At 35.0% G+C, this 11,211-nt stretch overlaps 1 protein-coding gene across 1 annotated transcript in view; it reads left to right on the forward strand.

The window, feature by feature from the left end:
• The window catches only part of ASCC3 (activating signal cointegrator 1 complex subunit 3), a 264,786-nt gene that overhangs the window by 146,275 nt on the left and 107,300 nt on the right, over nt 1-11,211 (forward strand).

Genomic DNA, 11,211 nt, shown 5'->3' on the forward strand with positions numbered 1-11,211 from the left:
GAAAAAATGTTTTTATTTTTATATATGTTTTTACTTCAACTTCAGTTATTTTTGTCATTTAAACAATATAAAGATACTCAGTTTTAAAATGTTATTACTTCAAGTGGTAAATTATATAGACGTACTAATTTTAAGTCAAGTGTTGGCATTGTTTACTATTTGCTTTTCTCCTAGTGTCCTAACACCCCAACAAATGCAGAATTATAGATACGGGTTGAATTTTTAGGTAAAGAATTTTGCAAAGCCTTTTGAAATTAGGCTGCTCTTATAAGAAGGCAGAGTTGTGAAATTAAAAACATTTTTAAGGAGAGGAAATGCATGAAGGGTGTAATGATTTGAACAGATAGGACTATTAATTGTACAGAAGAAAGACTTAATATAATTAAAAGATTAAAGAAAATGAAGCTCACAGTATGGCATTTAACACTTTTGAACAGTCATTAACACTAATGTATGCACAGTAAGTAAACAGAGTATGAAAAATGGAAATTAATCAGGGTCAGAGAGGAACTGTGGAAGCAGCACAGCAGCTCTCCTCTCACCTGTTTTGTGCTGTTATGTGCTGCGTGGAGAAAGTAACAATCTCCTTACTTCTTCCCTTACCTGGTAATTTAATCTCCGTGGTATGTTTGATATGTGAGATATTTTCTTAAATTTCCTCTGAGATCTATCTGCTATGTGGGTAAGACATTTAAAGTTAGCTTGCTGAACAAACTGTTTAGCCTGCTTTAAAATGATGGTGTATGAATTGCAATATCTTGGCAATAGCAAGCTCCTCAGTTTTGACAGAGGATTTCTAATCTAGTTTACAAACCCCAGACAAAGCAAATTGATGAATTAACATCAATGCAATATTTTTTGCTCAAATCTCTTTAAATATGGTATAAAAATTACTTGCACAAGAAAATAAGTCCTCCTTTGCTCAATATATCAGCCCTGGAAAGGAGGTATATGTGCTAGGTACGTGCTTAAAGAACTGTAGATGTAGAAAACAGTCTTTCAAAGCCAAATTTAATCATACACAATTGTCTTCATCTCTGTGATTTTTAAGCTTTATAAAGCAATTATCTTGCAGGCTTCATGAAGTACAAAGCATAATGTTAGTAAGTTACATAAAATATTGGGACTATAAAGGCAGGATTTAGGGGGATTTTTTTTTAAGAAAGAGGGTGGTAATAAAACTTTTTTTTTTTTTTTTTCCAGTAGATAGAGCTTAAAACTACAAGGGATCCCATAATTTAGCAGAGGTCTCTGGGAAAATATTCTACATTTGAACAGGATCAGGCTGTAAAATTGAGCTCTATGGAGGTGACTGTACAGTGCTCGTTTCTTGCATCAGCTGGTTTCCTCTGGCAGCAAGCCTAATAGTTGCCTCAGTTTAACTGACAATCTGTCTCTAAATTCACAAGTCTGCTGGCCAACAGAGCATACTAATATAAACCTTCTTGTTTCATCACTTATTAGGTGCTACTTCTGTGCCCTTTTAGGTGTGTAAAGACATCACATTACCTTTGAAACTGACTTTGAACCATGTTTAATAGTCCAAAGGCTTCACAGTTCTGCAATGAGGTTGCAGAACTTCAGAGAGCAGCCTGCTAGTAATTTGGAGTAAAACTAACAAAAAAGACAACACAGTTGACAAAGGTGTTGGTAATAATCAGATGGCAGCATTGATAATCAGCATAAGTCTTACAGATGTCATTTCTAAGATGTAAGGGGTTTGTTCTTAGGGTACAGTGGAAAAATTTATGAAACAGTAAGGCGAGGAGATAATTCTGGGAGAGATGAGGTTATGGAAATCTGGTGGGACACACATTTGAGTTAAGACAGGAGCACAAGGAATATAAAATTCATAGGAAACTAGGTTTCACTGGTCCCATCATTTGAAGGTCTATTGGTTTCTTAAAAGATTTTTTTTGTGTTAGTACTTTGTCAGGTAAAGTAAATAATTATCCCGTATTATAATTAATCAAATGATACTACATGATCGTTGCAATATGAAAATAAATTTTTCATATCCTTTGGAGATTTCTCAGAAGTGCTTGTCTCATAAGATTTAACAGTTGGTGACACTGAACTACAAAGTGTTACTAAGGAGTCCGTGAAATTCTTTTAAAATAGCAAAGACACAGGAGGAATAAAATGGCTTTAGTTCTGAGGCTTGTTTAATATTATTAGCACAGAAATTAAAAAAACCTTTATGTGATGCTAATTACATCATGAATTTTCTTATTGGTGTTCGTATTACACAGGTATCAGTGAAAAAACTTCTGGTGCTGCAGATGGTCTGATGTTCTAGTTTGGTTATCTTTTTTCCTTGTTAAAGTTCAGGTTACATAGTTCAAGTTATTTCATGAGTGATGAGTAATTTTTTGACCTTTTTTAGTTTAGGAATTTGCACCAGTTCTATTGACTGCTTTTTTTATCATGTCTGCTTAGTTTATTTCTTCCATGCTGTAGGGCAGCAGCTAGAAAAGTGAAGAAACCAAGCCACAATACCAAATCAAAAGACATTTAATGCATACGGTTCGTGTCTCCAAATACTATTTTCCTGTTTTGAGATAAATTTCAGCTTTTCATGGTCCTACATACTGGTGCCAATCTAAAACTGTTTGAAAGTCCTAGAGATTATTAATTCATACTGCACGTTTCCAATTATCTATAAAACTTGTAAGATAAATTCCATTCTTCTGAAGAATCCTCAGTCTGTCACTTTGCATAGCTGTGAAGTTGTAGTGGACTGTTATGGTTTAATTATGAAACAAGAAATGTGTTTAATGTTCACAAATGGATTTTTTCCTTGCAGAGTTAATGATGTCTCAGTCAGTATAGTATTCGAGGAGGTGTTGCACTAAAAATAATGTGATATGTAATAAGTAAGCTGCAGCTGTATTGGAAAGATCTTTCTGCTTTCATTGTCTCAGAGTGAAAATGCATCCAGTATTGTCATGGCTCAGCAGAGGGGTGGTTTTGCGTATTACAAAGCAAAGGAGGTGTTCTCAAATATAACAACTATTTTTGTAGAAACCATGCAGTATCAGTTTGCCATTGAAGCAGAAATATTGAAATCTTTGCACGGTTAGGCACAGCAACTGGGTTTAACTGGGTCTCCGGAGGATGTCAGTATTCAAACTGAAACCGTTACAAATTCATCCTTGCAGTTGCAATGCTACACTTGTGTGTCATCAAACTGTCTCTCTGTCAGTTTCTTTTCATGCTGTATATCTTCCCTACTGGCTAGTTTTCTAAGAGCATACTGTAAACTTCAGCTGTCAGCAAAACAAACCAAGATTGATGACTTTTTCAGCTGTGTACTCCAAGTGGTTAACAAATACGACAACAGGACTTCCTGTCTCAAGGGCTGGAGAAGCATAGATACCTTGCTGTATTTTACACAGAGAGAAAGGTTTAATTTTAAAGTGATGAGAAAGAAAACCACAGCTTTACATGATTTTGCATGCATTTTAAAATTGTGATGTTAAACGATTAATTCAGTCTTAATTGATGTGCATTTTCATGTCCTTGCTAAACTGAAATGTTTTGACATTTCTTTTAATAAGACTTGAGATTATTTAGGCACAGATTTCTGTTCACTGTGAAGTCCAGATTTTCATCATACTGAAGCAATACAAAAATGTCTCTAAATATTTTTATTGCACTTGCTATAAACAATAGAAAGATGCTTATCATCATACAATATATGAAATTTATTCTTATTTTTACTGCATTTTCACTCAGTGTTGGAGCTTAAGTTGGGTCATTATAACCAAAATTTCCTTTCTATCTAAACCTAGTGCTGTTTTCCATGTGTGTTTACAGAGAAGAATAATTTTTCATTCTAAGTTCTTAAACCCTTTTATCTGAGAATCAGTAATTCATTCACTTATAAGACAGGCACTACAGTCTGACTTGAAGTGAAATGTTAAGTTACTTTAGTCTGTGTTATAAAATTCTGTCTTAAGTTGAGGTAGTGTATTGCCTATACAAATAGTTCCTTTTTTGCTTTGTAACAGCTAGGCATTAAGTGAGGTAATTTGAAACTACGTCTACATCCTCGGTGACTTGTTGAACATCCATCATTTGTGCATGGTCAAGCTTGCATTCACTATTCTTTCATTCTTAGCTTGGCTGGCTGGCTCAAAAATGTGATGTTTTAGCAATACTAAATTTTCTTAGTTTCTGTCGTCAGTGAGATCTGTAAATGCTTATCTTCTGCGTTATAGGTTATAGAACTGAGGAATCAAAGATTAAATTAAATGCTTGCCTCTTGTTCAGGGTTTTTAATCTGATTGGTATTCTTTTTCCTCCCATAGAATCTTATTTCACTCTCTGTGCACCATGTAACTTTTCCAGTGAAAAAAAAAAAAGATGGAGCTGCTATGATGTCACTTAGTGTACTGTAAAAAGAGCATGCTGAGTAAGGCAAGACATTTCTGGATACCATACCAATCCATTCTTTAACTGGTAGTCGTTACTCTCTAAGGTGCCAACTGGATGAAGCACGACCTTGTGCCATAAATAGGTTATGATCTGTGGTAAGGCCAGGGCAATAGAAAAATGTGCCAGAAATTCTGCCTTACACCTCCTTTCCTTGTGAATCAAAAAGAGAAGAAAAGGATAATTCATAGGACTTTTTTTTTTTAAACCATTCTCTGATTGGAGCACAAAGACATAAGGAATAATGATCCTATTTGTACAACTGCAAAACCTTTTAAACCTTCAGTATTTTGAAAAATTGCAGTATTATCTATCATGTGCAAAGTACATCTAGGAATCATTGAATTGCCAGATTTCAAATTCCCAACAGTTAGTTGTTGGGAAGTTGGTGAGTTCCAGCAATAGTTCATATTTTCTTCGTTAGCAGAAAAATTCTAAGTTTTCACATTTCACTTTTGAAAACAGACAAGTCTTTTTGGTCCATATTTACAGAATTTTCCTTTAAAGGGAACAACAGCTTTGCAAGTTTTTTCTTCTAAGAACATCTACAAACAGTGACCCTGTAAAAAGTAGAAGGAAAAAAAAGAAAAGTAGAAGAATGAGCAACAACTAAGTCTAAGTAATAAAGATAAGCACAAGCGTGTACTAAAATATAAGTATTATCTAATCATATCTCAAGACTGGTAGTCGTACACAATGAAAATTGTATAGCTTTGAAAAAAAGAGGCCGTTATTTCACTTGAATAAAAAAATACAACTGCGTTAGAACAAGGCGGCCATAACTTGGATAGGCTGCTTGGCAATTGTTCCTAATTGTCTAAACTTCTCCTCCCTTCTCATTTTCGTATAGTTTTTCTAATTGTGGTTTAAATACATTAAAACTGAATTCTTTGATACTTCACTCTGCAGTGACTCTGTGTTTTACAAACTACAGAAACCCAGTATGTTATATATACCTGAAATATTTTTAAAGCTTTCACTGAAGGTAGCTCTGCCCTGCAGAAAATTGTGTGTGCATGTAGAGAGCATTGCTTTTAGTGCAACAACTGAAAAGTAGTCTGTGGCCTACTGAGGACTAAGGACGGATGGATTCCTATTCTGAACAAGTATTTCTAAATTACAAATTCACAGGAGACAATCCTAAACCAACAGAAACCTGAATACACACGAAGAGGAGAAGGTTCAGAAGAAAAACAGTTCTAATACTATAATACAGAAAATTAGTCCTGAATTATGTGCTCCTGATGATTGCACTCAAAGAATTGTTATCTTTACACTGGTAGAGGAAGGTGTTTAAGCAAAGCAGTCACACTACTCTCCTTTCTTTCTCCTTCAGAGGTATTTTTAGAGCACTTTACAGAACTTACTGAGGTGATTTCAGTAAAATTGATCAGAGCAGTAACTCATAGGTTTAAACAATTCTAATTTTAATACAGTGAACTTAAATCTCCAGAGGGAGACAATTAGGTTATTGACTCTTCCAGGAGAAATTCAAACTGATCCACATTTGTTTGCTAGAATTACCTTCTTCAAATACTGCATTGCCAGGTACCCACTAATTATAACCCAGTAAAAGCGTAAGTGTTGGACAGAGATATTACTTCAGGATAACTATACAAAGTTAATAGGTAGATACATTTAAAAAGTGAAGACATAGAGAATGAACATGCATACTCGTTAGGTTGAATAGCATATTGGCCAGCCTGCATGCATCCAGAAATGATCTGCTAGGTCATGCAAGTCATCTTGGTTTAGGGGAGGTCTCGGTAGTCTTTGGGTTCTTCAGAGGAACCAGCTGCAGGGTGAACAGTCCAAGCTAATGCTGCTATTCTCAGGAAGGAGCAAGGGAAGTAATGCGAGGGTATATCAACACAGAAGCACTACCTGAAACCAGTGTATTGAATCGTTGGGTGAGTGATTTATAACTTTACAGAAGAGCTTCATGACAAGTTGTTTATATAGAATTTCACAGGTTCTATGCTATGTGTGTTACTATGTGTTTAGTAAATACTAATAATAACCATTTCAGGCCATTTTTCAAGAGGTATGGAAGGTAATACAAGATAAGGACCGAATGTTTAATATATATTCATCACAGAAATGTAGTCAAATTCTTCAGGGAAAATTTCTTTCAAAGTTAATTCTTTGCTTCTGTAATAAAATAATAATTTAATCTTGCTGTTACCACATAACATGCCACTTTATCTTTGTCCCGGGAACAGCTGCTGATAGCTTAGTAAATATGCAGACAGTACAAGTTAAATAATACAAATAAAAGTTCTAATTCATAAAAGGACAGTCCTCAGGTAAAATCATTGTAGCTCAAATGCATTCCTTTTTTCTCCCCTTAGACTCCAATCTGTATTTCTTCATGTTCCGTTTCTTTCATAAAGTGTCAGATAGTGTTACAGCTTAGCTCCATGGTTTAGTATTTTCTCTAGGTTTCTTATATTTGCTCTAACTGTGCACATTAAGGAGTCTCATGTTTTTTTTCTGTAACAAGAAATTATACTATTTTGACTTCATATTTAAAAAACACTTTTCATGGTTTATTGGCACTAAGTTTTGATCTCTCCCATTTCAAACAGTAGTTGTGAATAAAAGAATAAAACTTATGTTAAAGATTTAACTTGTATAGATTAATTAATATGCTATATGTATCTAGTAAATTCTGAAGAGCAAAAGTGGTGAATGATCATGCAATCCTTTGATCATTTCTTTCCATTTCTCTCAATCCTCATACATACTGGTGATGTTACTTTTTTGTATTTAAGGAACAGGAATAAGCCCAAGAACGAACTCTTCAACTTCTCTTTTTTCATTCTGCTTTTCTCAGCCTCCCTTTGCTTCCTGAATGAACAGAGTCTTCCCCCATCTTGCCTTGATTTCATAAATTTTGAAAGACAATCAGTATTCTTTAAATGAGCCAGCAGAGCAGGTTTAGCGACATGATTAATATGAATGAGGCAGAGGAGGCTTTTGCCTTGTTGGAACTTAAAACAATTTAGAAGGTCAACCTAAGAATTACACTTTTGGATGTCTTCAGGAAAGTTACAAAATAGTTATTTTGGAAATAATTGAATTGTATTCATCATACTGTAGTAGTCCAAATTAAAACTGCCCTTCATGGAAGGCTGCAGCAAAAAATAACTTAGTTTGTTTTAGGTGTCTCTGGTATCTGTGCTGTCTGAACACCAACGCTCATCAAGTGAAGCTAATGAGGCCTCAAAATTAAGAGTTAGTACTTTGCAGGGTGTCAGAACAGTTCAGAGAATGAAGGATGGGAATAAATTGCTCAGAATTGCTCAAACCAGTGAATAAATATGACGGTGCATTCTGAGCAAACTGCAGGTGCTGCCCTATTGTGAACTCCAGAGAAAGGAAATTACAATGATTGAGTCTTACAGTCACAAGCATGAAGTTTTGCTATAGTAAGGTGGTCATGAGAAAAATACTAGAATAGCCTGTGCTATTTCTGTTACATGGGAGTCAAAAACTGTGTTATTAGTGGGGCAAAACCACCAAAATTCAAAATTGCAAAAAAAAACATCTTGAAAATGAGGAAGCAAAAAAGAAAAATAGGTAGTTGACAGAAAGAAAAAAATCTGATCTTACCAAGCAGTGGTGAACTACTTAGTATGTCCTAGATGTGTGTAGCAACTGGAGATTAAAGAAGAGACATAAATTGATATTTCACTTATCAAGAAGTAATTTATTGGCAGCTGCTTCTCATAATCAAGCTATATTACTCTTTTTTACTTGTTTTTAGATAAAATAAGAAAAAATACCTATAAGCCTATTAAAAATTTTATGCTTTGATTCATGTAGTATTGGTAGTTCAGACAAAAACCATGCAGCTTATAGTCTTTATGAATGATGATACCTTTGTGATACCAGATGCAAGCAAAGGGTAAGTAAGGGTGTCATCTTTTTTAAGTGTTTAGCTGAAATACTCTAAAGCTTGGTTAAATCTTTTTTCTGCTACACATGCCTCACTTCTCATTAAAATTAAGCAGGACTTTTTTCTCTGTCTGTGACATTTTTAATGTGTCTTAATCAAGAACTGCATGAAATTCAAGACATTTAAAAGAGAAATATAGGTGGCAGCAAGGTAAACTAGGAATTTATTTAATACGTACTGTTTTAGATGCACACACACATGTAAGAAAAGGTCATAAATCTGCAGCCCTCTTGAGCAATAAGGGAGGGGAAAGAAAATCAATTCTAATCAGGAGACCAGTGCCAGACCTCGTAATAACAACTTCTCCATACACCTGAGGCACTTAGTAACATTTCGTATAAATTTTAAGCAAAACCTTTTAGTCTGTAATAGAACAAGATGGGAGTAGTATAACTCTTTATAGTTTCACTTGCCTTATTTAGTAGTTGTTGGTTTTGTTGTCTCTGCAACCATTAAAATCCAGATTTAATAGAGTAAATGTGCAGTTCATTGACACAAGAGCTTAGAAGGTTTGTTTGCAAATATGCCGTCATTAAAGGATATGCTGTGTGAGCAGTCTTCCGGGCCATCACTGAGATATGTGATTTTTTTTTTTAATTTTATTTTCTTAAGTGTAACTTTGTAAAATTAGGTTACTCCATTGTTCTTGAATTAATTTGCCTTGTATATTTGTAGTTAAAAATGCCCACAAATTTCTGGAAAGAAAATTGATTCAATCTCTGTGCAGCTCATGCAATCGTTGAGGATACTTAGTGATTTGATTTGCTTGGCACTTGTTTTTTCCTATGTCAAAAGTGGACTGTGAGTTTTTCATTAAAAAAAAGTCGTCATCTTCTGTGTTGGAAAAATTTTATTTAATGTGTCTCTAAATTGGTTACTGTGCAACCTGGAAGTCTAGCAGTTCATACATTCAATAAATGAACACACAAATCTTGCAAATATTAAGCATTTCAAAGATATTATTTTAGAATGTGTGGTAGATTTTAGAAGCGTGAAGATATTCTTTCTAAATGCAACTGTATGGATACGTTTAGGTGTACTTAGGTATTTTTAAATGGTTGATTAATCTTAAGCTTGTAAGTACTTGAATTATAGTCAGACGAGCATTGCCATATCTTAATGTGTTTTCTGTCACAAACTTTTCCCCTTTCTCCTCCTTTTTCCTATATTCACAAGTTCCTTTCTCTAAATTGGTGAAATCGTAGTTCCTAAAACTGTAAACAAATACAGTTTTCTTCCATATATAGCACAAGATTTTACTCTTCTTAGTTTCTGATTAGTAAATTGTCCTTCCTTTCAATCACATTAGACAACATAAGCAATAAGGTTACAAACAAAGATATGTAATTTTTAAATTGTGGAGATTTGAGAACAAGATTTTATAGAATAGTTCGGGTTGGAAGGGACACTTAAAGGTCACCTAGTCCAACCCCCCTGCAATGAGCAGGGACATCTTCAACCAGATCGGGTTGCTCAGAGTCCTGTCCAACCCAACGTTGAATGTTTCCAGGGATGGCACATCTGCCACCTCTCTGGGCAACCTGTTCCAGTGTTTCACAACCCTTGTCATAAAAAATGTGGTTCTTATATCTAGTCTAAATCTTCCCTCTTTTAGTTTGAAACCATCACCCCTTGTCCTATCGCAACAGGCTCCAGTAAAAAGTCTGTCCTCATCTTTCTTATAAAGCCCCCTTTAAGTAATGAAAGGCCACAATAAGGTCTCCCTGGAGCCTTCTCTTCTCCAGGCTGAGTAACCCCAACTCTTTCAGCCTGTCGTCAAAGGAGAGGTGCTCCAGCCCTCTGATCATTTTTGTGGCCCTCCTCTGGACCTGCTCCAACAAGTCCACGTCTTTCCTCTGCTGAGTCCTTCAGAGCTGGATGCAGTACTCCAGGTGGGCTCTCACCAGAGCACAGTAGAGGGGCAGAATCACCTCCCTCGACCTGCTGGCACTAATACAAGCAGCTCTACTAATAAAGTGAAATTTCTGATGGTTGTCCGATCACATAGGAAGTGTTGCTTTATTTAAGATGAAAGCTAATTACATCATTAAATGCTTACACCATGTTCTGAATGTAATCAAGGTCAATAAAAATTTCTGTGTCACAATGATTCTCAGATTTGCAGCTGAAGTAAGTTTTCCACATGCCTGTCTTCTGTGAGATTTGTTGCTCATATACTGTAAATGCAAACCTTGGTGCATTTGTGTTCTTTATGAAGTATTTGCTTCCATTTGCTAGCTCATACAGAATAAGCTTCATGAACTGCACTGCCACTTTCTCAATTTCTTATTTCTTCATTTTTAACCACTACAGCAGTTAATTAAATTTGCCAAAAATTCATGTGTAGTTAAAAGCTGAGTTTCATTTCCTTTAAATGAATAGTAAATAATTACTGCTAAAGCAGGAAAGATCAGATATTGAGAAGCTGGATAATTGTGAAGCTGAGAAATGTGTTTTTCCTACAGTATTTTTCTTTTCATGTCCTCCTTTATAATTGCATTCCCATCTCCCTATTTATTTCTGTTTGCAGAGATTTATTGCTCATGTTTGGCAGTATGCCAGTACGGTGAACCATATTTTGCTTTGCTCTACCCACTCTGTATCCCTTAAGTCAACTTTCAGTGGCTGTGTGTCAGGTACTAGTAAATGTGAAGATTTAAAAAAATAATAATAATCTTTGTAATTTGGTCTAGAATTAATTCACTATAATATACAGGGCTGAAAATACAGTGACAGTCAAAAAATTCTTAACGCCATTGTGGTCTATGGAAAAGTAGGGATTCTCTGCTGGCAATGATAATATAAAAATTGGT

This window comes from Charadrius vociferus, unplaced genomic scaffold (assembly GCF_000708025.1).
Source record: "Charadrius vociferus isolate BGI_N301 unplaced genomic scaffold, ASM70802v2 scaffold76, whole genome shotgun sequence".
Classification (NCBI taxonomy): domain Eukaryota; kingdom Metazoa; phylum Chordata; class Aves; order Charadriiformes; family Charadriidae; genus Charadrius; species Charadrius vociferus.